The following is a 22,358-nucleotide window of genomic DNA, read 5'->3' as shown; positions in this document are numbered from 1 at the left end:
TCCTCTGTTGATGGGCATTTAGATTGCTTCCATGTCCTGGCTATTGTATATGGTGCTACGATGAACACTGGAGTATATGTTTCTTTTTGAATTATGGTTTTCTCTGGGTCTACACTCAGGACTTGGATTGCTGAATCATATAGGAGTTCTGTTTTTAGCTTTTTAAGGAATGTCCATACTGTTCTCTACTGTATCAATTTACATTCTCACCAACAGTGTAAGATGCCTTCCTTTTCGCCACACCCTCTCTAGCATTTAAATGTTGTAGATTTTTTGATGATGGCCATTCTGACTGGTGTGAGGTGATACTTCATTGGAGTTTGGTTTTAATTTTTCTAATAATTAGTGATGTTGAGCATTTTTTTCATGTGTTTTTGGGCCATCTTTTTGGAGAAATATCTTTTTAGGTCTTCAACTCAGTTTTTGATTGGGTTGTTTCTTGGTTTATTTTTTTGATATTGAGCTACATGAGTTCTTTAATGCATTTTGAAGATTAATCATTTGTCAGTAGCTTCATCTGCAAATATTTTCTCCCATTCTGAGGGCTATATTTTCATGTTTATGGTTTCCTTTGCTGTGCAAAGGCTTGTAAGTTTAATTAGGCACCATTTGTTTGCTTTTTTTTTTTTTTTTAATTTTCATTACTCTAGGAGGTGGGTCAAAAAAGATGTTGGTGCTTTTTATGTCAGAGAGTGTTTTGCTTATGTTTTCTTGTAAGAAGTTTATAGTGTCTGGCCTTACATATAGGACTTTAATCCACTTTAAGTTTGTTTTTCTGTGTGGTGTTAGGGAGTATACTAATTTCATTCTTTTATATGAAGATGTCCAGTTTTTTGAGCACCACTTATTGAAGAGACTATCTTTTCCCACTGTATATTTTTGCCTCCTTTGTCATAATTTAGGTAACCATAGATGTGTGTTTCCAACAGATTTTTCAACTTAGAACTAAATTTTTAAAAGTATACCAAGTTGGCTATTAAAAATTACATTTCAATTTTACATTAATACTATTTAAAGTGTATATTTACACTATAAAATGTGGATTGAAAAACAACAAAAAGGCTCAGATGCATCTGATTCAGTGAAATGAGGATTCTCTGTGACTGTTTACATGGCAGTTCCCCATCTCCTTCAAAGTAATATTGGAATCTCATCTTTTCTGGATGATAAATCATTGCAATATCAGAATGTTTATGTAGCATGTGTTATTTCATTCTTGAGGTGCAAAAGGAAAAATGACAATATTTTTATTGCATCAGTATGGAGCATGGAACTAGTTGTCATGAAGGCTGATTGAAGAAATGCTCCTATCTCAAATCCATTTAAAGTGACTTTGCAAGAACTGAGCTATAAACATGAAATGACCAGAACACCATAAAGCCAATGTGACTATATTAACCATCTTAGCAGTTTATTCCAATGGCAGTTGCTGATGCAATTGTGCGATCATTTATCAAAGGGCAGTCACAGGACTGGATTGGCAATTCCCCCTCCCGGGTTGTAGGGTGCATGTTTGTGTATATGTTTGCCTGTATGTATTCACACATCATATAGCTTATTAGCTATCATCAAATACAGAGGTCAGTGGGATAATCTGAGTTTTGCCAAGCAATAAGCTCATGGTGAACTATTATACTGATGGCAGAATTTGAGAAAGGGTCAGATTTTTCAAATGTAAAGAAACAAGTCAAATTATCTCCAGGAAGACACTCTAAATTTCAGGTACATTTTTTCTGCAGGTTTGAAGATTTTGTTGTTGCTGTTCAGTTGCACAGTCGTGTCCAACTCTTTGCAACCCCATGGACTGCAGCATGCCAGGCCTCCCTGTCTATCACCAACTCCTGGAGTTTACTCAAACCCATGTCCATTGAGCCAGTGATGTCATCCAACCATCTCATCCTCTGTCGTCTCATTCTCTTCCCGCCCTCAACTTTTCCCAGATGCAGGGTCTTTTCCAATGGGTCAACTCTTTGTATCAAGTGGCCAAAGTATGGCCAGTTCCCTGACCTCATATTAGTTAAAATACCCACCCTATTACCCAGCCTATAACATCCTAACCAAATCACTTAATGCCACCCTTGTAGTAGGAATTTTCTCTGTCTCAAGGCTATAAAAATTGGCTTCTAGCCCGTGAAAGGTTTTGGCTCTCCCTTGAGTTGGCCTGATGTTCTAACAGCATCTCCCACTCTCTGAAACTTTATTCTCCTCTCTGCCTGATGTTTAGAAATTATTTTCCAACCCACACATGGACCACAGCATTGATGACCTTGTGATTTTAGTCAAGTGTGGATGCTGACTCACAAGTTTGGGGTTGGGTCTAAGATTCTGATTTTCTAAAATTCTTCTAGGTGATACCACTGCTGTGGACTCTCTGACCTCGCTTTGACCTCTAGGAGCTACTGACTAAAGGATGTGAGAATCTTACTGAGTCAAGTTAGTAATGCAGACTTTTCCAAACCTTCTATCAGAAAAAAACACCTGGAGGTTCTTCTCATAAATACAGAGTCCTAAGTCTTGTTGCTATATATAAAATAATATACTTTAAGGAAAAGGATCAAATTTTATTTATTTTTAATGATTATCCCAGATGGTTCCTAGGGTAATTACTAAAAGTAAAAAAGAAAATAAAATTACAAAATTGACCCTTTTCCTTAAAGCATATTATTTCTGGACTTCCCAAGTGGCACAGAGGTGAAGAATCCATCTGCCAATGCAGGAGATGCAAGAGACTGTGGTTTTGATCCCTGGGTCAGGAAGATCCCCTGGAGCAGGAAGTTGCAACACACTCCAGTATTGCCTGGAGAATCCCATGGACAGAGGAGTCTGGTGGCCTACAGTCCATGGGGTCACAAAGAGTTGGACATGACTGAGAGGCTGAGCATGCACGCAGCAGACGGTTCCTATGATCAGCAAGTTTATACAGCATGGAGACGATGCAGTGTTTTTCTGGGCTGATCTTCAGACCACGGCCAAGCAGATTATGCAAGGAGCTGCTCTCCCGAGTTCTTACCAAAAATGAGCGTGGATGTCCTCTCTAAATGTTAGAATTCAAATGTCCCCAAGACTCTGATGCACGCCAAGCTTGTGAATCACTGATTTTGTGTGCTACTGTTTGATGTGAGTTACCAGATATTCCCCAGACTTTAAAGAAGCGGCTTAATATTCGAGCCTGTCTATATTGGCCCCAGTAAGAGTGCTAGAGGCAGTGCCTCCCTGAGGTCACCGTGATGATAGCGGTAGTAATTAGCGAAAAGGCAGAGAGAACGGGCTCCTTGGGGATAGTTGGGCCTTCACCAGCCTCCATTAATCTGAGAGCTTTCTGCGTAAGACTGTTTTAATGAGGCTGACAAGGTTTTTCATGTAAGCAATTCTAGCCAGCTTGCTGAGTTTAGAGTAGAATTGTGTTCTCCAGAGGGAACTGTTGGGTTTGGTGGATACTTATATGGTAGAAAACTTTTAAGTATATTTGAAATAAAAACTTCTAAATATATTTGAAAAAAAATGTTCTTTTGACTTGGATACATTTAGTTTTAGCTCTATTTACCTATTTATCATAATAGAAATAATAATAATAACTAATAATACTAATAGTTTTTCAGCACTTATTATGAACCAGGCCAATATTTGTCTAGGGACCAAACGTTTATTTAAATTTCTAAGCAAGTGACGTAACCCCTCTGAATTCTTTTCGCTTCCTATTTTGGTTTCCAAACCATTATTTGATCTCCCTTATGCAAATAAAATATTTTCTACAGAAATGAACTCAAGTGACTTTATCGCCAATGTTGGCAGCACATGTAGCGCCTCAGATGCAGTCCTGTAATCCCCTCAGTTACAGCTGATCTCTGCCTTCACTGCACCTTATCCTGCACCCCAGACTCAGAGCTGGTTCATTGTAGTTGTTTCTAAACGTCTTGCTAAATAACACACTGTTGGCCTACACTTCTAAACATTTATCTCAAATATGCCCTTGCTGTATCTATCCTTTCACCGTACATCTTGTTGTTAAGTCACTCAGTCGTGTCCGACTCTTTGAGACCCCATAGACTGCAAAACCCAGGCCTCCCTTTCCTTCCCCATCTCCTGGAGCTTACTCAAACTCATGTCCATTGAGTCGGTGATGCCATCCAACCATCTCATCCTCTGTCATCCCCTTCTCCTCCCGCCCTCAATCTTTCCCAGCATCAGGGTCTTTTCAGATGAGTCCGTTCTTTGCATCAGGTGGCCAAAGTATTGGAGTTTCAGCTTCAGCATCAGTCCTTCCAACGAATACTCAGGATTGATTTCCTTCAAGATTGACTGGTTTGAACCCCTTGCAGTCCAAGGGACTCTCAAGAGTCTTCTCCAACACCACAGTTCAAAAGTATCAATTCTTCAGCACTCAGCTTTCTTTAAAAGAGAGTCCAACTCTCACATCCATACATGACTACTGGAAAAACCATAGCTTTGACTATATGGACCTCTATTGGCAAAGTAATGTCTCTGCTTTTTAATATGCTATCTAGGTTAGCCATAGCTTTTCTTTCAAGGACCAAGAATCTTTAATTTCATGATTGCAATCACCCCAGACAATAAAGTCTGTCACTGTTTCCATTGTTTCCCTATCTATTTGCCATTAAGTGATGGGACCGGATGCTATGGTTGTAGTTTTCTGAATGTTGAGCTTTAAGCCAGCTTTTTCACTTTCCTCTTTAACTTTCATCAGGAGGTTCTTGAGTCCTCTTCACTTTCTGCCATAAGAGTGGTATCATCTTATATCTGAAGTCATTGATTCTATGGCTTCATAATTCCTTTGTTTTCTTCTAGTCTATCTGGACACTTGCAGCTTCCTTCCTTAACAACCCTAGATCCTTGTTCATCTGCACTATATCTCAGGAGATTCTTCTATTCAAGGCCTCACCATTCCTAGAAATTTCAACCATCTCTTTGTCTTCACTCGTTGGACATCTGAGTACTAATACAAAAGACTATATGAGCAGGTGGAGTGGTGAGATTATTGAGGGTCCAAACTCCATAGCGGTGTGTGTATACCCATTTATTCTTTCACTGTGTTATGGGCTGCTTCCTGGAATATTATTCACAGGGGTAATTCCAAAACTTATTGCTACCCCTTAGAGATCTAACCAAGGGTTCTTAAGTCTGGCTTTAATTTTAATTATTTATTGAATTATTATTGATTCACCAAAGCAGATGTATTCTCTTATGATCAGACTCACATCAGAGCAATTAAATAACAATCTGAAGATTAAGCCCAAGCAGTTGTATTTAACATTTTTTTCCAAGTTGATTCCAACATGCAGCCAAGTCAGAAACCACTGCTATAACGCAACTCCCAGTGGCTCCTGTTTTCAGCAGAAAAATTTCATCTCCTAATCTTTTCAAAGGTATGCAGACCCTCACACTTGAACCAGTCTTTTTCTTTCTTTTTAAGATAACTTGTAGAGTTATTTATGGCTCCTCTGGTGGCTCAGAATGTGCTGGCAATGGAGGAGACCCGTTTTGATCCCTGGGTTGGGAAGATCCCCTGGAGAAGGGAAAGGCTACCTGTTCCTGGTGGGCTCAGTCTGTGGGGTCAGGAAGAGTCAGACACAACTGAGCAACTAAACTTTCACAATTTATGCTTCCCAGGTGGCGCTAGTGGTAAGGAGCCCACCTGCCGATGCAGGAGATGTAAGAGACAGGGGTTCAGTCCCTGGTCAGGAAGATCCCCTGTAGGAGGGCATGGCAACCCACCTCAGGATTCTTGCCTGGGGAGTCCCATGGACAGAGAGGAGCTTGGTTGGCTACAGTTCATGGGGTCGCAAATAGTTGGACACAACTGAAGCAACTTAGCACAGCACAGATGTATTTACTTTTCCCAGTCTTTCAACTATCCTGGTTAAGGTCTTAGAGCCATGGACTAAAACTAAAAATTTCAATTTATAGACACTCTGCATCATAACTTTTTGCAAAAATTTAGATAATAAGAATTTTCTCTGGACAAAGCAGTTAAAAATATCCAGTGGGAATATTTGCTTCTAATTTGTGTGATACTAGCTTTTATTTTATTTTTAAAATTTATTTTAATTGGAGGATAATTACTTTACAATATGGTGATTTTTTTGCCATACATCAACACGAATCAGCTATAGGCATACATGTGTCTCCTCCCTTCTGAACCCGCATCCCACCTCCCTCCCCATCCCATCCATCCAGGTTGTCACGGAGTGCTGGGTTCGTGTTCTCTACATCATATATATACATTACTATATATATTAGATATATATGTATATAATATGGTATATATACATATATATGTAATATGGTGGTGTATATACCATATTACATATTTATGGTATGTATGTATCCATAACATATATATGTAATATGGTATATATACCATGTATGTGTATGTATATATAGTATATATACATATATATGTAATATGGTGTATATACATTACATCATATATATATTACCATATATATAGTAATGTGTATATATATACACATTATTATTACAATTCATTTATATATATTATATATATATATATACACACTGAAATGTATATATTTCAATATTCTTCTCTCAATCATCCCACCTCTCCTTCTCCCACTGTGTCCGAAATCTGCTCTTGATGTCTGGTCTCTTTTCCGTCCTGTACATAGGCGCACTGATACCGTCTTTCAGGATTCCATATATGTGTCTCATACAATGTTTGTCTTTCTGACTTCACTCTGTATAGCAGGCTCTTGGTCCATCCACCTCATTAGAACTGACTTAAATTTCACTTTAAACTTAGATTTCCATAACATTCTGACCATTAAACAATTTATTTTCAATTTTCTTTACTTTAGAAAATAAGATTAGACATTTTTGGCAAGTCAACAAAAAATCTCAAGTTCAAGAATGTTGGTATTTAGCTAATTTAAGTACATCTAATTATCTTGCATTAAGTTAAATTCTAATTAGTTTCCTATTCAATAGATCTTTCAAACCAAGAAAACTTTTTCTGTGCATAATTCCATTTAGGATTTGTTTTTAATAAAAAAAATTAAGTGCATCTTTTGTGTATCTTTCTCTGTAATATTCCCCCACTTGCAAGTGTTATCAAAACATTGCCCTATAAACAACCATGGAAAAGCTGCAACTGTCTAACTTAACTTTGAACATTTTTAGTATTTTCTAATAAAGCAAGAAGGCTATAGTCTTAAGGCATAAGTAAAATGGATTCCACATCTGAAATAAGCTCCAGTGAGACATCTAATGGAGAAGGAAATAGCAACCCACTCCAGTGTTCTTGCCTGGAGAATCCCAGAGACGGGGGAGGCTGGTGGGCTGCCGTCTATGGGGTTGCACGGAGTCGGACACGACTGAAGCGACTTAGCAACAGCAGCAGCAGCAGAGACATCTAAAAGTGGAGTCAGGGCAAGCTAGGGTAGTTAGTGCAGAAAAAGCTGCCACAAGCAGCAGAAGCCAAAGCGGAAAAGAACAGCCTCTTCTTGGAAGGCAGAGCTCATTTTCAATTTGCTCTTTTTTCCCTTTAAGATATCTCGGATATAATAAAGTTTAGAATGTTTTCTGGATTGCTATCTGATTGCTCCCTCCCCTTTAATTTGCAAATTGATTTAATCTGGACTCTCAAGAGGCAGAACGATTTTCTGAGCCATCAGTGCGATTACTTATCAAAGTTTGAAATGTTTGCAAAATGCCGTCACTTAGAAAAGGCAATTCTTTTAAAAATTAAATGAGATCAAGATAACAATCATAGCAATCAAGTAATGGCACAATATAAGTTTCATTCTTTATGTCTTCTAGGGCAAAATAACATCAGGTAGGATGCCTGCAGGATTTACTGTTTTTGTCTAAACTAGAAACACTTTCTAGAGGAATAAGCTATTTTTTCCTAACAATAATTATTAGATAGTTAAAAAAACAAATATGAGAATTATAATTGCTCTTAATGCTTTTAAAAATCACAATACATTTAAAGGGTAGAGATAGTTACTATCTCTGGAGGAAGAAATGGCAACCCACTCCAGTATTCATGCCTGGGAAATCCCATAGACAGAAGATGATGGTTTACAGTTCATGGAGGTCAGAAAGAGCTGAACACATCTCAAACGACTGAGCTCGCAGTTGTTACTATCAGGGTTAATTATATGTATAATGTTACTGTCACATATGGATGTACATGCTTTCTTTAGTTTCAGCAGGAAACTTCGTTTAATATTAGTGATCAGATACTGCAGTGTTTTTCAAAACTAGAACTTTATTGCTGAGAAAGTTATAAAATACATATCTGTAGGCAATCGTCCCAATATTTTTAAGCACAGCAGGCAAAAAAATAATTATACATGCTTTATTTTATTATCATGACAAAGAATTTTAGTTAATTTTTATTTTTGCAGTCTCATTCAAGTTAATGTTTGCATTATTTAATTACATTCAGTTTTTTAAAAGATTTATTGTCATTTTTCTGAAATGAGATGGGACTTTTTTATTCAATTATTTTTGCAAAATACTTTTTATATTTTATGCCTTAAGCTTCCTCTTCTCTTTTAAATTAGTTTATGATTGCCCTCAGTGAATCAAGAGGGCAAAGTAGACTCAGTGTGCATTGAAGTCTTTGTTACATTAAACTCCATTCATCCAGTGATGGGCACTGAGGTTGGCCATTGTGAATAGTGATTCTATGAACATGAGTGCACACGTACGTGTTTAAATCCTTGCTTTCCGCTCTTTCGGATATATTCCACAGAAGTGCAATTGCTAGATCATACAGTTATTTTATGTGTCATTATTTGAGGAGCAGCTATACTGTTTTTCTTAGGGCCTGAGTCACTCTATATTTCCACCAGCAATGAATGCATAAGGGCTCCAATTTCTCTACGTTCTTGATAACATTCATTATTCTCTATCATTTTTTTATAACAGCCACCCTAATGTGTGTGTAAGTGGCATTGAATACTTTTGAGTATGATTTAATTCATTCTGTTGTCAACAAATATAAAGATATAAAATCTGAAATAAACATACATGAAATAATTTATGCAATTACACACAGAAATATAAATCAAGAAGTTTCACTGGTCCCACTCTCTATAGGTCAGATGAAAAGGTATTTTTGTGCCATAAAATTATTTATGCAATTAGCATAAAATATTTAGGACTTATTTGATGGCTCAAGGCTATGTGGTGTTGTGTAATATATCACATTCAGGTTTTTGTTCAACAGTGAAAGAAAAATAGAAAAACAATCAGAGTAAAAATTTTAAAAGTAATTTAGATAAAAAAATAATGTGATGGGCTATTTCCACATAAAGTTCCAACCCGATCTCTCATGGCAACATGTCTTTTTGTAACGTGACTTCTATCTTCTCTCTTCAAGTGGGTGATCCTTTCCTCTGGCACGGTCCAGCTGACCAAAAAGTTTTCTTTTTCTCTTCTGCCTTTTGAATCCTTCTCCACTTTAATTGTTCCTGATCTACAATCTGCATTGATCACTGTTTTCTTCTTTTCGGAGGACCCACCTGTTACGAACACCACATGCCCTGCACCTCTCCCCTCTAACTCTGCGTGAACTACACTCCACATCTATTGTCTTGTAACTTTGTGCTAGTCACATCCTGGGCTTTAACTTTACAGCACTCTCTCAGCAATCCGCCCTTTGTCCTTTGCTTCTCCCTCTTCTGGCTTTTTGCTGATCACATCCTGATGCCTTAGCTTTATGGTACTCTCTTTGCAATCCACCCCCTAGTAGCTTGCTTTCCCTCTTTTTGTATTACAAAAAGAAAGTTATGGTGCAATCCACAAAAGACAGTGTACCCAAGGGACTGACTGCCAGATCCAAATGCCCTGGCCACCTGATGTCAGCCAATTGACTGTTCTGAAACAATGCAGAAAGAAAGAATACAGGATCCTTACACTTTGCTCTTTATATCCAACGCCTGACTGTGAGCCTCAGCTATATGATCCCTTTGATTCTGCATGATAGGGGGAGACACAGTTCTTGAGGCATGAGCTATGTTCTCTGCTGGCTTGGGGATTAAAGCCATCTTTCTATGTCCTCCAAGTTCTGTCTTTGTATTTTCTTATTTGGCTCCCGTGGGCAGAGAAAGCCAAGATTTCGACAGCAACAACCTAGGACTCGCCAAGTAGAATACGGCCTCACAGGAAAGATCATACTTATTGTCTATAAGCCCATTGGCTACGAAATCTGAAAAGTTTGAGATGGTTCCCTCAACTAGACTCTCTCAACTAGACATTAAGTTCTTCTGAGAATCTTCATAGTTTTTTCTCACAGTATACTCACACATGCAAAATAGAAATAATTCTACCTTGAAAAAAATATGGATATTGTTTTGGGGGCATGAAGTGAATTCTAATGAAATGTATAGAAAAGTCTTCAATTTTTAAGAGCCCTGGACTATCAAAAATACCACCTGATTGGACTAAAGGGGACAAAGATATTTTGAAATGCAAAAAGTTCCCAACTTCTGAGGGCAAGACGCAGAGTAAGAGATACTTAGCTCCAAATACTGGCTACTTCTTCCAGAAAAGCTGGGCTAACTCTGAGGCAAAGCCAAGGCTTTTGTAAAACAAAGGATTAGGAACTAGAAGTACACTCCACTGAGACTATCCCTGGTGTCTAAGAAAAAGGGAAATGTTGGCCACCTGATGCAAAGAGCCAACTCACTGAAAAAGACCCTGATGCTGTGAAAGATTGAGGGCAAGAGAAGGGGGCAGCAAAAGATGAGATGGTGGATGACATCACTGACTCAATGGATGTGAGTTGGAGCAAAGTCTGGGAGAGAGTGAAGGACAGGGAAGCCTGGTATGCTGCAGCTCATGGGGTCGCAGTGTCAGACACGACCGAGCGACTGAACAATGAACAGCAAGAACGACATGAATCAGTATTGCCTTGGGCCAGTGACAAAAATCTGCTTTCTATTCCTCTTTTAAAATGCAAGTGTCCATTGCAATGATGTTAACTGTGTTTTACCAGCATATGTAGGTGGTTGACAGTCTATTATTTTATTTCTCATGTCTCTGGATCCAGAGCAACTCAACCCGAGCAGCTGCGTCCAATAAACCTCAGACACACAGGGACACAGTTCAGATGATGCCATTCTGGATTCTGAGACAGAACCTTGAGGGCACGGGGCTTCTGGAGGAGGGAGGGATGTGTTTTGCATGTGGGAGGTCTGTAAATTGCTGTGGCCAGAGGGTAGACAGCGGTAGACTGTTTGCAAAGATGTGAACATCAGTCCCTGAATCCCGCCTGTCTGCTGTGTGAACGCTCCACTCCTCCACTGATGAGAGATGATACTTCCCTTCCCTTTGGACTTCCCTGGTGGCTCAGAGGGTAAAGCATCTGCCTACAATGCTGGAGACCTCGGTTCAATCCCTGGGTCGGGAAGATCCCCTGGAGAAGGCAATGGCAGCCCACTCCAGTACTCTTGTCTGGAAAATCCTATGGACTGAGAAGCCTGGTAGGCTACAGTCCATAGGGTCTCAAAGAGTCGGACACGACTGAGCGACTTCACTTCACCCCCTTTGGACTTACACAGGCCCTGTGACATTTCAGTGAGTACAGTAGAAATGACATTGTGTAATTTCTGGGCCTGAGTTTAAGAAAACTTCCAGTTTCTATTTTTTTTAATTTTATTTTTAAACTTTACGTAATTGTATTAGTTTTGCCAAATATCAAAATGAATCCACCACAGGTATATATGTGTTCCCCATCCTGAAGCCTCCTCCCTCCTGCCTCCCCATACCATCCCTCTGGGTCGTCCCAGTGCACTAGCCCCAAGCATCCAGTATCGTGCATCGAACCCTTCCATTTTCATCTGGTTACCATGTGAAGAAGCTGAAACCAGGCTTCTTAATGATGGTTGGAGAAGGAAATGGCAACCCGCTCCAGTACTCTTGCCTGGAAAATCCCATGGATGGAGGAGCCTGGTAGGCCACAGTCCATGGGGTCGCAAAGAGTCGGGCACCACTGAGCGACTTCACTTCACTTCTTCACTTTTAATGATGGTTATTGGAGAGTAGACGAATGAGCAGAATGGAGGGGAGGGAAGAGATTGAGGTTTTGCTCAGGAGAACCTTGGCCCCCACTGCATCTCCCGGCTGAACAGAGCCACGTGAGTGACTTCCATAGACATCATGTGAAGTAGAAAATAGAACTCACCAAGTGAATACACCTCAATTTGGGGGTGGTTTTCTTATACGGCAAAAGGGAACTTAGCTTTATTTGTCTTAATATTTAGAGAGATAGTAAAGTTGGGATAACATTTCTTTTCATTTATGGCTTATATTTTTTTTCAAAACAATTATTTTCATTGACAGATGAGCATAGAGAATTTATGGACAGTATTACAGGAAGAGGTAAAAGCACCTTTATATGATGGCATTATTAACTTTCCTTCTTTTCTTATAACCAATACTTTTTTTGACTATAAAACTGATTATTTTGTTACTATTTTTGGAATAGTATGCATATTACTTTCCTTGTAATTGTGCTGATAATTGAGTATCTCATTTATATCATCTAGTTTATTTCTTTGATCCAAAAATAAATACCAAGAATTGCAACTTCTTTGGAGCCAGGCCTAAATATCTTTATTTTTTTTCTGCTTTTAATTTTGTATATAAAACTATGTCTTAAAGTAATGAATGACTCTGGCATCTTATCACAGCCCTAGACTGCAAATTTCCAGTGGCTGCAAAGCTGCTATTCATAAAGTAATGCTTAAAGAATCACAGATTCCTAATTTAAACAGGAACTCAGCAAGAAAGACTAGCTTTTCCTAATCACAGAAAACTCAGGTGTTTCATTGGAAATACATTCAGTTGCTATATCAGGATAAAAGAAAGGCTAGTGAAATCTAAAATGCAAATTATAGAAAAGTTATTACACCTATATACCATTTTTTGTAATATGTGTTTAATTAACCAAGATTTAATTTACATCAGTATCCTTTTACAATTATGTGATCATTTTATTGTTATAAGTTATAATTTAACATTATATTTAACATTAAATAGTTACAACTTTACAGATTAAGTCAAAACTCACTTTAGAAGATTCCTTTCTTTTAACTGACATTCCTTTAATATCATAAGTTAAAATATTACTATTTTGGGTTGCTATATTTTAAGATTATCTACATAATAACAATTATGTGTTAAATTATAATTACAGGAAGAAATGAAAAATTTTAGATGTTTAAATTCCCACAGATTTTTCAATAATGAAGAACAGACAGTTTGGAGAAAATACCTAAAGAAGTTCTATTTTCTGAACTTTGTCTTCTAGGAAGTATTTGAGGATGAGATGGTTAGATGGCATCACCGACTCAATGGACATGAGTTTGGGTAAACTCCGGGAGTTGGTGATGGACAGGGAGGCCTGGCGTCCTGTAGTTCATGGGGTCGCAAAGAGTCGGACACGGCTGAACAACAGAACTGAACTGAACTGGAGTATTTGATTCTTTTAAAAATGAAGGACTAATATCTAAAGTGTTTTGTGCTATTTAAAATATCAAAAGTCTTCTCTATTTTTAAATGATGACAAAACCTTCTCCTAAACACAAGACCTGGTGCTCACTAAATTTCTATAATTAAAAGTTTCATTATTATTATGCATAAATTATTTCAAACATTTTTGATATTTCTACACAGATTCGGTGTGAGTAGAAGAGATTAAATTGGACTAGGAGTCTTGGTCTTGGCTCATTTCTAAAAATTATATCATCTCTTTCTTATTGATATGTGTGAAATGTTTCTGTTTTGCTACAAGTCCCTTTTAGGTCGTATGGATTTTCAATATATTCTTTCGCTTTTATGCTTCCTTCTTCAGTCTTTCAATGGTGTGGAGGACAACTCCCCATGGGGTTTCTGCACATCTGGGATCTGCTCCTATTTTTGGGTGTTGTTTCAATGATTTATAGGAAATAGTTTGGGAAGGTAGAGATAGGGCCTCCCGTTGGGTAGAGAGATTTCTTTTCTGACCAGGATGACAACAAAGCCTTCTCCTGGAACACCGTATGGGCTGCTTTTGCTAGCAGCCTTCTTGTAAGACTGGAGATTCTGCTAGCTCGGGTTCACTCCTGTAATGCATCCCGCTGCTGTAAAGCATCATCCGATTACTCACAGTGTCCTGCCTGCCCTGGTGCTCAGGGAACTGGTATGAGTGTTAGTCTGTCTGTTGCTCCTGTTGTAAATTAAATACGTTGACTTTTGCCTTTGACTTAGGAGCTTCATGCCCACTGCCAGTATCCTTGTACTTCTAATTATTTTTTGATTTATATATTTTGAGACCATGTTATCTAGTATATTTTAAGTTGAATAATTTCTGAGTTCATTGGCTCTTTATTGTTTTAAAATGCTTTTTTATTTTGCTCATAGTATTTACTGTCTTACTGTCCATTTTGTCTAATATTATTATCAACATATACTTTTGATCCTTATTTTTAAATCAACATGATCTTTTTAAAACTGGATAATTTATTTTTGTTGTGCAGTCTGTAAGTCGTGTCTGATTCTCTGTGGGCCCGTGGACTGCAGCACACCAGGCTCTTCCGTCCTTCACTATCTCCCAGAGTTTGCTCAAATTCATGTCCATTGAGGCGGTGATGCTATCTAGCCACACCAACTTTCCAGTATTATTAGCGTCTTATATTAGTATGGTCAATTTGTTTGCATCAATGAACCAATATTGACAGTTTTTATTACCTAAAGTCCATATTCTACTCAGATCCCTTACATTTTGCCTAACCTAATTTTCTGTTCCAGGATTCCATCTGGGCACCACGTTCCATTCAGTTGTCATGTCTCCTGAAGTTCCTCTTGACTGTAATAGATTCTCAGAATTTCTTTGTTTTTCATGACCTTGACAGTTTTGAGTACTGAATGGGCAGATCATACAGTGTTCCTCATGGGCTTGTTGACTGTTTTTCTCATGATTAGGCTAGGATTATAGATTTTTACTGAGAATGCTTTGGAGGTGAAAAATTCTTTTCATAGCATTAAGCTTACATATTGTCAAGATTACTTATCACCATTGACGCTCACTTTGTTCACTTGGCTAAGATCACTTTTTTATGGTATCCACTGAAGCAGAAAAATTTTAATTTTGCTGAAGTCTAATTTATCTGCTTTTTGTTTTGTCCCTTTTGTTTTTGGAGTTATCTAAAAAGACTTTGTCCAACCCAAGAATTTGAAGATTAACTATTGTATTTTCCTCTTATATTTTTACAGTTTTAGCTTTTATACTTAGATCTATGATTCATTTTGAGTTCATTTTTTTTTGTATGGCAAGAGAAAGAAGTTTTAACTTCATTACATTTGTACATGAATATTCAATTGTCCCAGCACCGTTTGTTGAAAAGACTATTCTTTCTGATTGAGTTGTCTTGGGACTCTTGTCAAAATTCAACTGACCATTAACATAAGAGTTTATTTCTGAACCTTCAGCTCTATCACATTGATTGATCAATTGACTATTTATGTCTCTGTCTCTCTATATTTCTCCTTATTTTAGTTCCACACATTCTTGACTATTTATTGTAAGTTTTCAAATTGAGAAGTGAGTCCTTCAGCTCTGTTCTTTTCCCCTATCACTTCTCTTTTTGTAAAGATTGTATTTCTGTATGAATTTTAGATCAGTTTGTCCATTTCTGCAAAAAAGCTTGCTTAGATTTTGATATAAATTGCATTTACTTTAAGATCAGTTTGAGGCATATTTCTATCTTATCATTTATTAAGTTTTATAATCCATGAACATGTTTTTTTTTTCTTTCATTTATTTAAGTCTTCTATAATTTCTTTCAGCAATGTCAAAGTTTTTAGGTTATAACCTTTGGATTTGCATTACATTTATTCCTAAGTATTTCATTTTTTGATGCCATTGTTAATTGAATTGCTTTGTGATTTCAATTTTTGATGGCTCATTGGTAACGTATAGAAATAGCAACAGATTTTTCTATATTGATCCTCTGTCCTGCAACGCTTATGAACTTGTTTATCAGTTCTAAAGTTCTTAATGTGTCCTTAAGTTATTTTGTGTATATATATGTATATATATATAATCATGTCACCTATAAATATAGCTTTATTTAACCCCATTCTAGAAAGGCATTATTGCGAACTATAAAGTCATGAAAAATGAGAATTACAGGATTCATATGGGTACAAGTGGCACAACTGAATCTGGATGCATCTGAGATCAGAATCATTCTTCTTTATACATGTCTAGCATAATATCAAGATGAAAAAACATTGTAATGTATTTTAAGATCCTTGAAAATAATCTCACCCTTGAAAATGAATGCATCAAATTTTCACTGTGTTCTCTGGCTTCAATCATTCATAATTTGGTAAAGTCGCAACGTCTTTATCATGCTAATAGTGGAGAGTACACATCACTTATAATCATTTCTCTTATCTCTATACTGATTAGAGGACAATTTCCTTTCTTTATGTGTGTGTGTGTGTGTGTGTGGTGTTAGTCGTTCAGTTATGTTTGAGTCTGAAACCCCACAGACTGTAACCTGAAAACTCCTCTGTCCATGGAATTCTCCAGGCAAGAATACTGGAGCGGACTACTCCCTTCTCCAAGGGGATCTTCCCGACTCAGGCATCAAACCCGGCTCTCCTGCATTGCCTGTTTACTCATTTACTCGTTCATTCATCACTGGGTGAATGCTTAAACTGCTTCCACCTTTTGACTATTGTGAATAATATTTTATGGACATGAGTGTCTCTTTGAGATCTGGCTTTCAATTATTTTGGGTTTATGTCCCAAAGTGGAATTGTTGGGTCATATGGCAATTATATTTTTAATTTATTCAGGACGTCACCCACTGGTATCCATGCTCACCAGCAGGTGACAAATGTTTCAATTTGTCTACATGTTGGCTCAACCTTGTTATTTTCTGCTTTTTAAAAAAAAAAATAGATTCCCAGTTTTACAAAAGAGGAGTTCTCAAGACTGTTTGCACAACAGTGTGAGTGTCCGTAACACTGCCTGCTTGCGTGCTCAGCTGTCCCGTTGTGTCTGACCCTTTGTGACCCTGCGGACCGTAGCCCACCAGGCTCCTCAGTCCATGGCACTCTCCACGCTAGACTGCAGTGGGTTGCATGCCCTCCTCCAGGGGATCTTATCGAACCAGGGAATCAGACCTACAGCTTCTGCATTACAGGCAGATTCTTTACTCCTGAGCCACCAGGGAAGTCTGTCCTTAACACTAGTGAACTGTAAAATTCAGAGTGGTTATGGTGGTAAATTTTTATGTTATGTGCATCTTACCACAATTTTTAAAAATTAGAAAAGTGAAAAATACCAAAAAATGTGAATGTGAAAAAAATGTTAAGAATTACCATAGTTAGAAAGAGTCATAAAGTTATTGCCTCTAAATATTAACAGAGGGTAATATTTAATATTTCCTAGATGAGACTCTAACTGTGTTATATAATTGTATTTTTTTTTTTTTTTCATGAAACCCTTCTTCTGGAAATAAGAAATATTCACTTTAAAAAGTCTTGGAATTTTCATCTTTGATTTTAAAAATGTCACAGTACTTACCTTCAATTTTTGCAACATCATTCTTGATTTTTTATGTTGCAAATTTTAAGTGGATATTAAAGCCACTCACCACCAAATATATTTCATTCATATGGCGATTTTTGATAGACATTTAATTTTATGACAGTTTATTAACACTGTAACCATAAAGAGCATTGATGTGCAGTTGTAATTTTAAAATGTATTTTCAAATTTTTTAAATGTTTCTAGATTTGTATTAAAATATGGGCTTAAGTTTTTCGCTGCTCATATAATTCAATCTGAGCAGAGCCCCATTTTAAGGTTATTTTATTCTGTTACTTAGAAGCAATCAGTTTCTGATGTACTGGCTACATATTAGCATAGCATATACACCAATCTTTAAAAACTTTAGAATGTAGAGCCACAGTCTAGGAAAGATAGCAATGTGTGCTTAACTTGAAACTTACATTACATTTCCTTCAGATTAAATTGTAAACTCAGTGAATTTTCCATTAGACTTAGTTCTTTAATTATCATTTATTAATATTATTATAATCACACATCCACTATGTAAAGCCTGTATTACCTGTGATGTGCTTCAAAACCAATCTTACATGTTGGAAACATTGGACAAAACTTGGAAAAGTTGATGTATTTAACTCAGCTCATGTAATTTGTAAGAGATTGGACTCTGCTTTTGAATCAGTTACCCAGTAAGGCTGTTAATACCTATTGTAGTTTAATGCATTACCTGAGAGAAATTTAGGCATTCAAATACAGCATTATTTTTATAAATTCCAAAGCAAGAATAGATTATGGAGGTAGATGTATATAACTATAAAGATACAGCTAACTACTGAATGTTAAGAAAGGAACTTCCACTTTTAACCCAGAATATCAAAGCATATTCTGGTCAAATATACTTTAAAATACACGATGAGAGAGTTGATAGTAGTGGTTTTTGCATCTTTCTACTCAAAGCATAGGAAAACTACATTAGATGCTCAATAAATATTTGCTGAACTAATGAATGACAAGGGGCTATAGAACACTAAATGATGCCAGCTGCCAAATTCTAAGACAACATTATTTCTGAAAGGGAAGCTATTAAAGCTCCCCACCAGACAGCCCTATTCCTGGTGGCTGGCCGAATCTCGGCCAATTCTTTTTCAGTCAACGACTATGTCAAATGCAACAGCATAATCTCTGATGAAAATTTAGTATCCAGGCCATGTTAGGCCAAAGGGGAAGGAGGAGAAGCGCTTAAAGCGGCGGGAGCGGGTGCGGGAGTCGGGTAGGACCCAGGGCTAAGGCAGGCCCGCGCCCCCTCCCTCCCGCCTCAGTGGATCATGCCCAGGGCGGCAGCGGTGGTTGCAGCAAACACGGTGGCCACAGAAGCACTATGGCATTACTTCTCCCATCAGCTTAGCAGCCCCCAAGGAGACTGACTGCCTACTCACACAGAAGCTAGTTGAGACTCTGAAGCCCTTTGGGGTTTTTTGAAGAGGAAGAGGAACTGCAGCGCAGGATTTTAATTTTGGGAAAATTAAATAACCTGGTAAAAGAGTGGATACGAGAAATCAGTGAAAGCAAGAATCTTCCACCATCTGTAACTGAAAATGTTGGTGGGAAAATTTTTACATTTGGATCTTATAGATTAGGAGTACATACAAAAGGTGCTGATATTGATGCACTGTGTGTTGCACCGAGACATGTTGATCGAAGTGATTTTTTCACCTCACTCTATGATAAGTTGAAATTACAGGAAGAAGTAAAAGGTTTAAGAGCTGTTGAAGAGGCATTTGTACCACTTATCAAACTGTGTTTTGATGGGATAGAGATTGATATTTTGTTTGCAAGATTAGCACTGCAGACTATTCCAGAAGACTTGGACTTAAGAGATGACAGTCTGCTTAAAAATTTAGGTATAAGATGTATAAGAAGTCTTAACGGTTGCAGGGTAACCGATGAAATTTTACATCTAGTACCAAACATTGACAACTTCAGGTTAACCCTGAGAGCTATCAAACTGTGGCCCAAACGCCACAACATCTATTCCAATATATTAGGTTTCCTCGGTGGTGTTTCCTGGCTGTGCTAGTAGCAAGAACTTGCCAGCTTTATCCAAATGCAATAGCATCAACTCTTGTACACAAATTTTTCTTGGTATTTTCTAAATGGGAATGGCCAAATCCAGTCCTATTGAAACAGCCTGAAGAATGCAATCGTAATTTGCCTGTATGGGACCCAAGGGTTAGTGTATTATTTTTTCCCCTACAAATTCGCACTGTGCAATAACGAGTAGAAGTCATCTGCATAAACTGAGGGAGACTTCCCATTCTGTTACGTATGAGTGGACATGTTCGTATCACACTTTCTTTTTAATCTCAACTAGAATTGTCCTCTGGTGTGAGAAGCGTAATTATGTACCCTGGAACCATGTTTAATTGTACGTAGTTTATAATATCAAAGTCACTAACAATTTATATATAGAACTACCTTATAAGTCAAAGTTGTGTGAGCATTTGCACTTAAAAAAAATAATAATAAAAGGATACTAAAAAAAAAAAAGAAAATTTAGTATCCAGTAATGAGCAAATTTACTATTATTCCCAGTACTGTATAAAGTGAAATTAAAGAACAGTAAGATCTTTCATTGATTAATTAACAAAGATATTTGAGATTTTTGACCAAAGCAAAATTAGTAAAGAAATATTGGCATGATCCGAAGCACATCTTTAGCCACCTCAGATGCAGTGAGGAGAGTGAGCATCACACTCCAGTGAAGAATTCTGCATCCAGCGTGGACATGGACTGAATTAAAGCACATTTTTTTTTGACGTTGCTCATAGAGTGGCCTTATTATTCTCTTACATTTTACAAGGAAAGACAAATCAATGACTATTATTTTCATGAACACAGAAGTGCTTCAAAAAGATTTCTTTTCTGAAATCTGAAATACTGTTTGAAAAAAAAAGTGTGTTTTCTTTGGGTAGCAGTTGTTTCTCCGATGGGTTTTGCTTATATTTTTATGAGTGTCTTGTAGTGGAAACCACACATCTTTATTAAGGCCTATGTTCTGACTCTAGCATATGGACTAACTAGCTTTGTGATTTACACAATGGAAATATATGCATATATATATATATATATATAAACTTTCCTTCAACTTCAAAATTTTAATCTCAAGGTAATGTTTTTATTATGGTTTCTAAGTATGCATTTGAATTGTCTTCTTTTTACTATGTGCAGAATTTTTTTTTCCTGTTTTATACATGCATGTGTTCCATTTAGATTGACTGGTGAACAGTTACATTCATTGCACAGATATAAACAGATTTACCAGTGTTTGCATTGGGAGTTCATCCTGATAGAAACATATGTCCTTGCTCTCGTTCTGCATTTTATTTTATTTTTTTTTTCTTAATTTGGAGTATCATTGCTATACAGTGTTGTGTTAATTTCTGGCTGTATCGCGAAGTGAGGTGAATCAGTCATACATATACATATATCTGCTATTTTTTAGATTCCCTTCCCATTTAGGTCACCACAGAGAACTGAGTAGAGCTCCTTGTGCTGTACAGAAGATAAATTAGTTATCTATTTTATACATAGTAGTGTATACATATCAGTAGACCTTTAATTTTGACAACTATTAACTCTCCCTTTTTTCTGCCTCAAAGAGAATATTAAGGGCTGCTGATCAGAGAAAAGTCATCCAGAAGAGTACAATATCCTGGTGTTAGATATATAACAATGCTTGAATTATAGTTTCTTAAATTCTATAGATATTTAGGAAGGCTTTAAAAACATGATGTATATTACATAAAATGAGATGCATTAAGAACAAATACCAATAAATGTTGTAAAGAGGTCAAACACAACTTAGCCACTGAACAACAGCAACCAATAAATGTATTTAGATGATTCAGAACAGTGAAGAGGATGCTGTTAACGTTAGGTGAAGCTTTATAAACTATGAGGGAAAATAATAATTTATTTATAAGAGAATCACAATACTGGGTATATTTAAATATTGATAAATGAAAAGCAATAATAATAATGGGAGCGTAGACTATAAAGGAAATACCAAAACACTTTCATCACACTAACAAATAAACTGCTTTCTTTTCCCCACATTCTCCTCTGGGCCTAAGGCAGAGCTGTGATCACATCATAATTGTGGGAGGTATAGATGGTAATGCATTATTTTCTTTTTTTGAAGGAAGTGGCAAGGAAGGGAAGGAACGATTTTTAAGATAATTTTTGAATAATCTTAAAACTTTAAAACTTATTTTCTAATTTAAAAAATCAAGCTACATTTTAGCCTGGTAATCCAATAAAAAGAAAATTGCAATGGAAAAGAAGATCACAATTGTTACTGATTGTATCATCCCACTGACGTTTATCTAATACATGTGACCATTGAACTAACTGTAGCCCGAGCCTCACATAAACTTTGTAACTTCACAATTGAGACTGAGTAAGGAAACATCAATTTAGCTACAGTGATCAGGGGCTTCCCTTGTGGCTCAGTAGGTAAAGAATCTGCCTGCAATGCAGGAGACCTGGGTTCGATCCCTGGGTTGGAAAGATCCCTTGGAGGATGACATGGCAACCCACTCCAGTATTCTTGCCTGGAGAATCCCCATGAAGAGAGGAGCCTGGCAGGCTACAGTCTATGGGGTCACAAAGAGTCAGACTTGACTGGGTGACTAAGCACACACTGATCAGTACTGACTCATGAAATAGCTGAAATGCCCCTACTCGTCATGATTCTGGCTGGTTTTAACTCTGCATAGGAATTAAAAAGATGATTCAGTGA

General features: G+C 37.1%; 1 pseudogene across 1 annotated transcript; it reads left to right on the top strand.

The window, feature by feature from the left end:
* Positions 1-3,227: 3,227 nt before the first annotated feature.
* Positions 3,228-19,747, top strand: LOC147358964 (poly(A) polymerase alpha pseudogene; annotated as a pseudogene). Its single transcript, XR_015141355.1, has 3 exons — positions 3,228-3,323; positions 18,755-18,827; positions 18,891-19,747. The product of XR_015141355.1 is annotated as a poly(A) polymerase alpha pseudogene (transcript).
* The last annotated feature ends 2,611 nt before the right edge of the window (positions 19,748-22,358 follow it).

Source organism: Bos grunniens, chromosome 14 (genome assembly GCF_055505025.1).
Source record: "Bos grunniens cultivar Pamir isolate PY7600 chromosome 14, Bosgru_T2T1.0, whole genome shotgun sequence".
Lineage (NCBI taxonomy): Eukaryota > Metazoa > Chordata > Mammalia > Artiodactyla > Bovidae > Bos > Bos grunniens.
The sequence above is the reverse complement of the archived record's forward strand: the minus strand, read 5'-3'. Positions and strand labels throughout refer to the sequence as shown.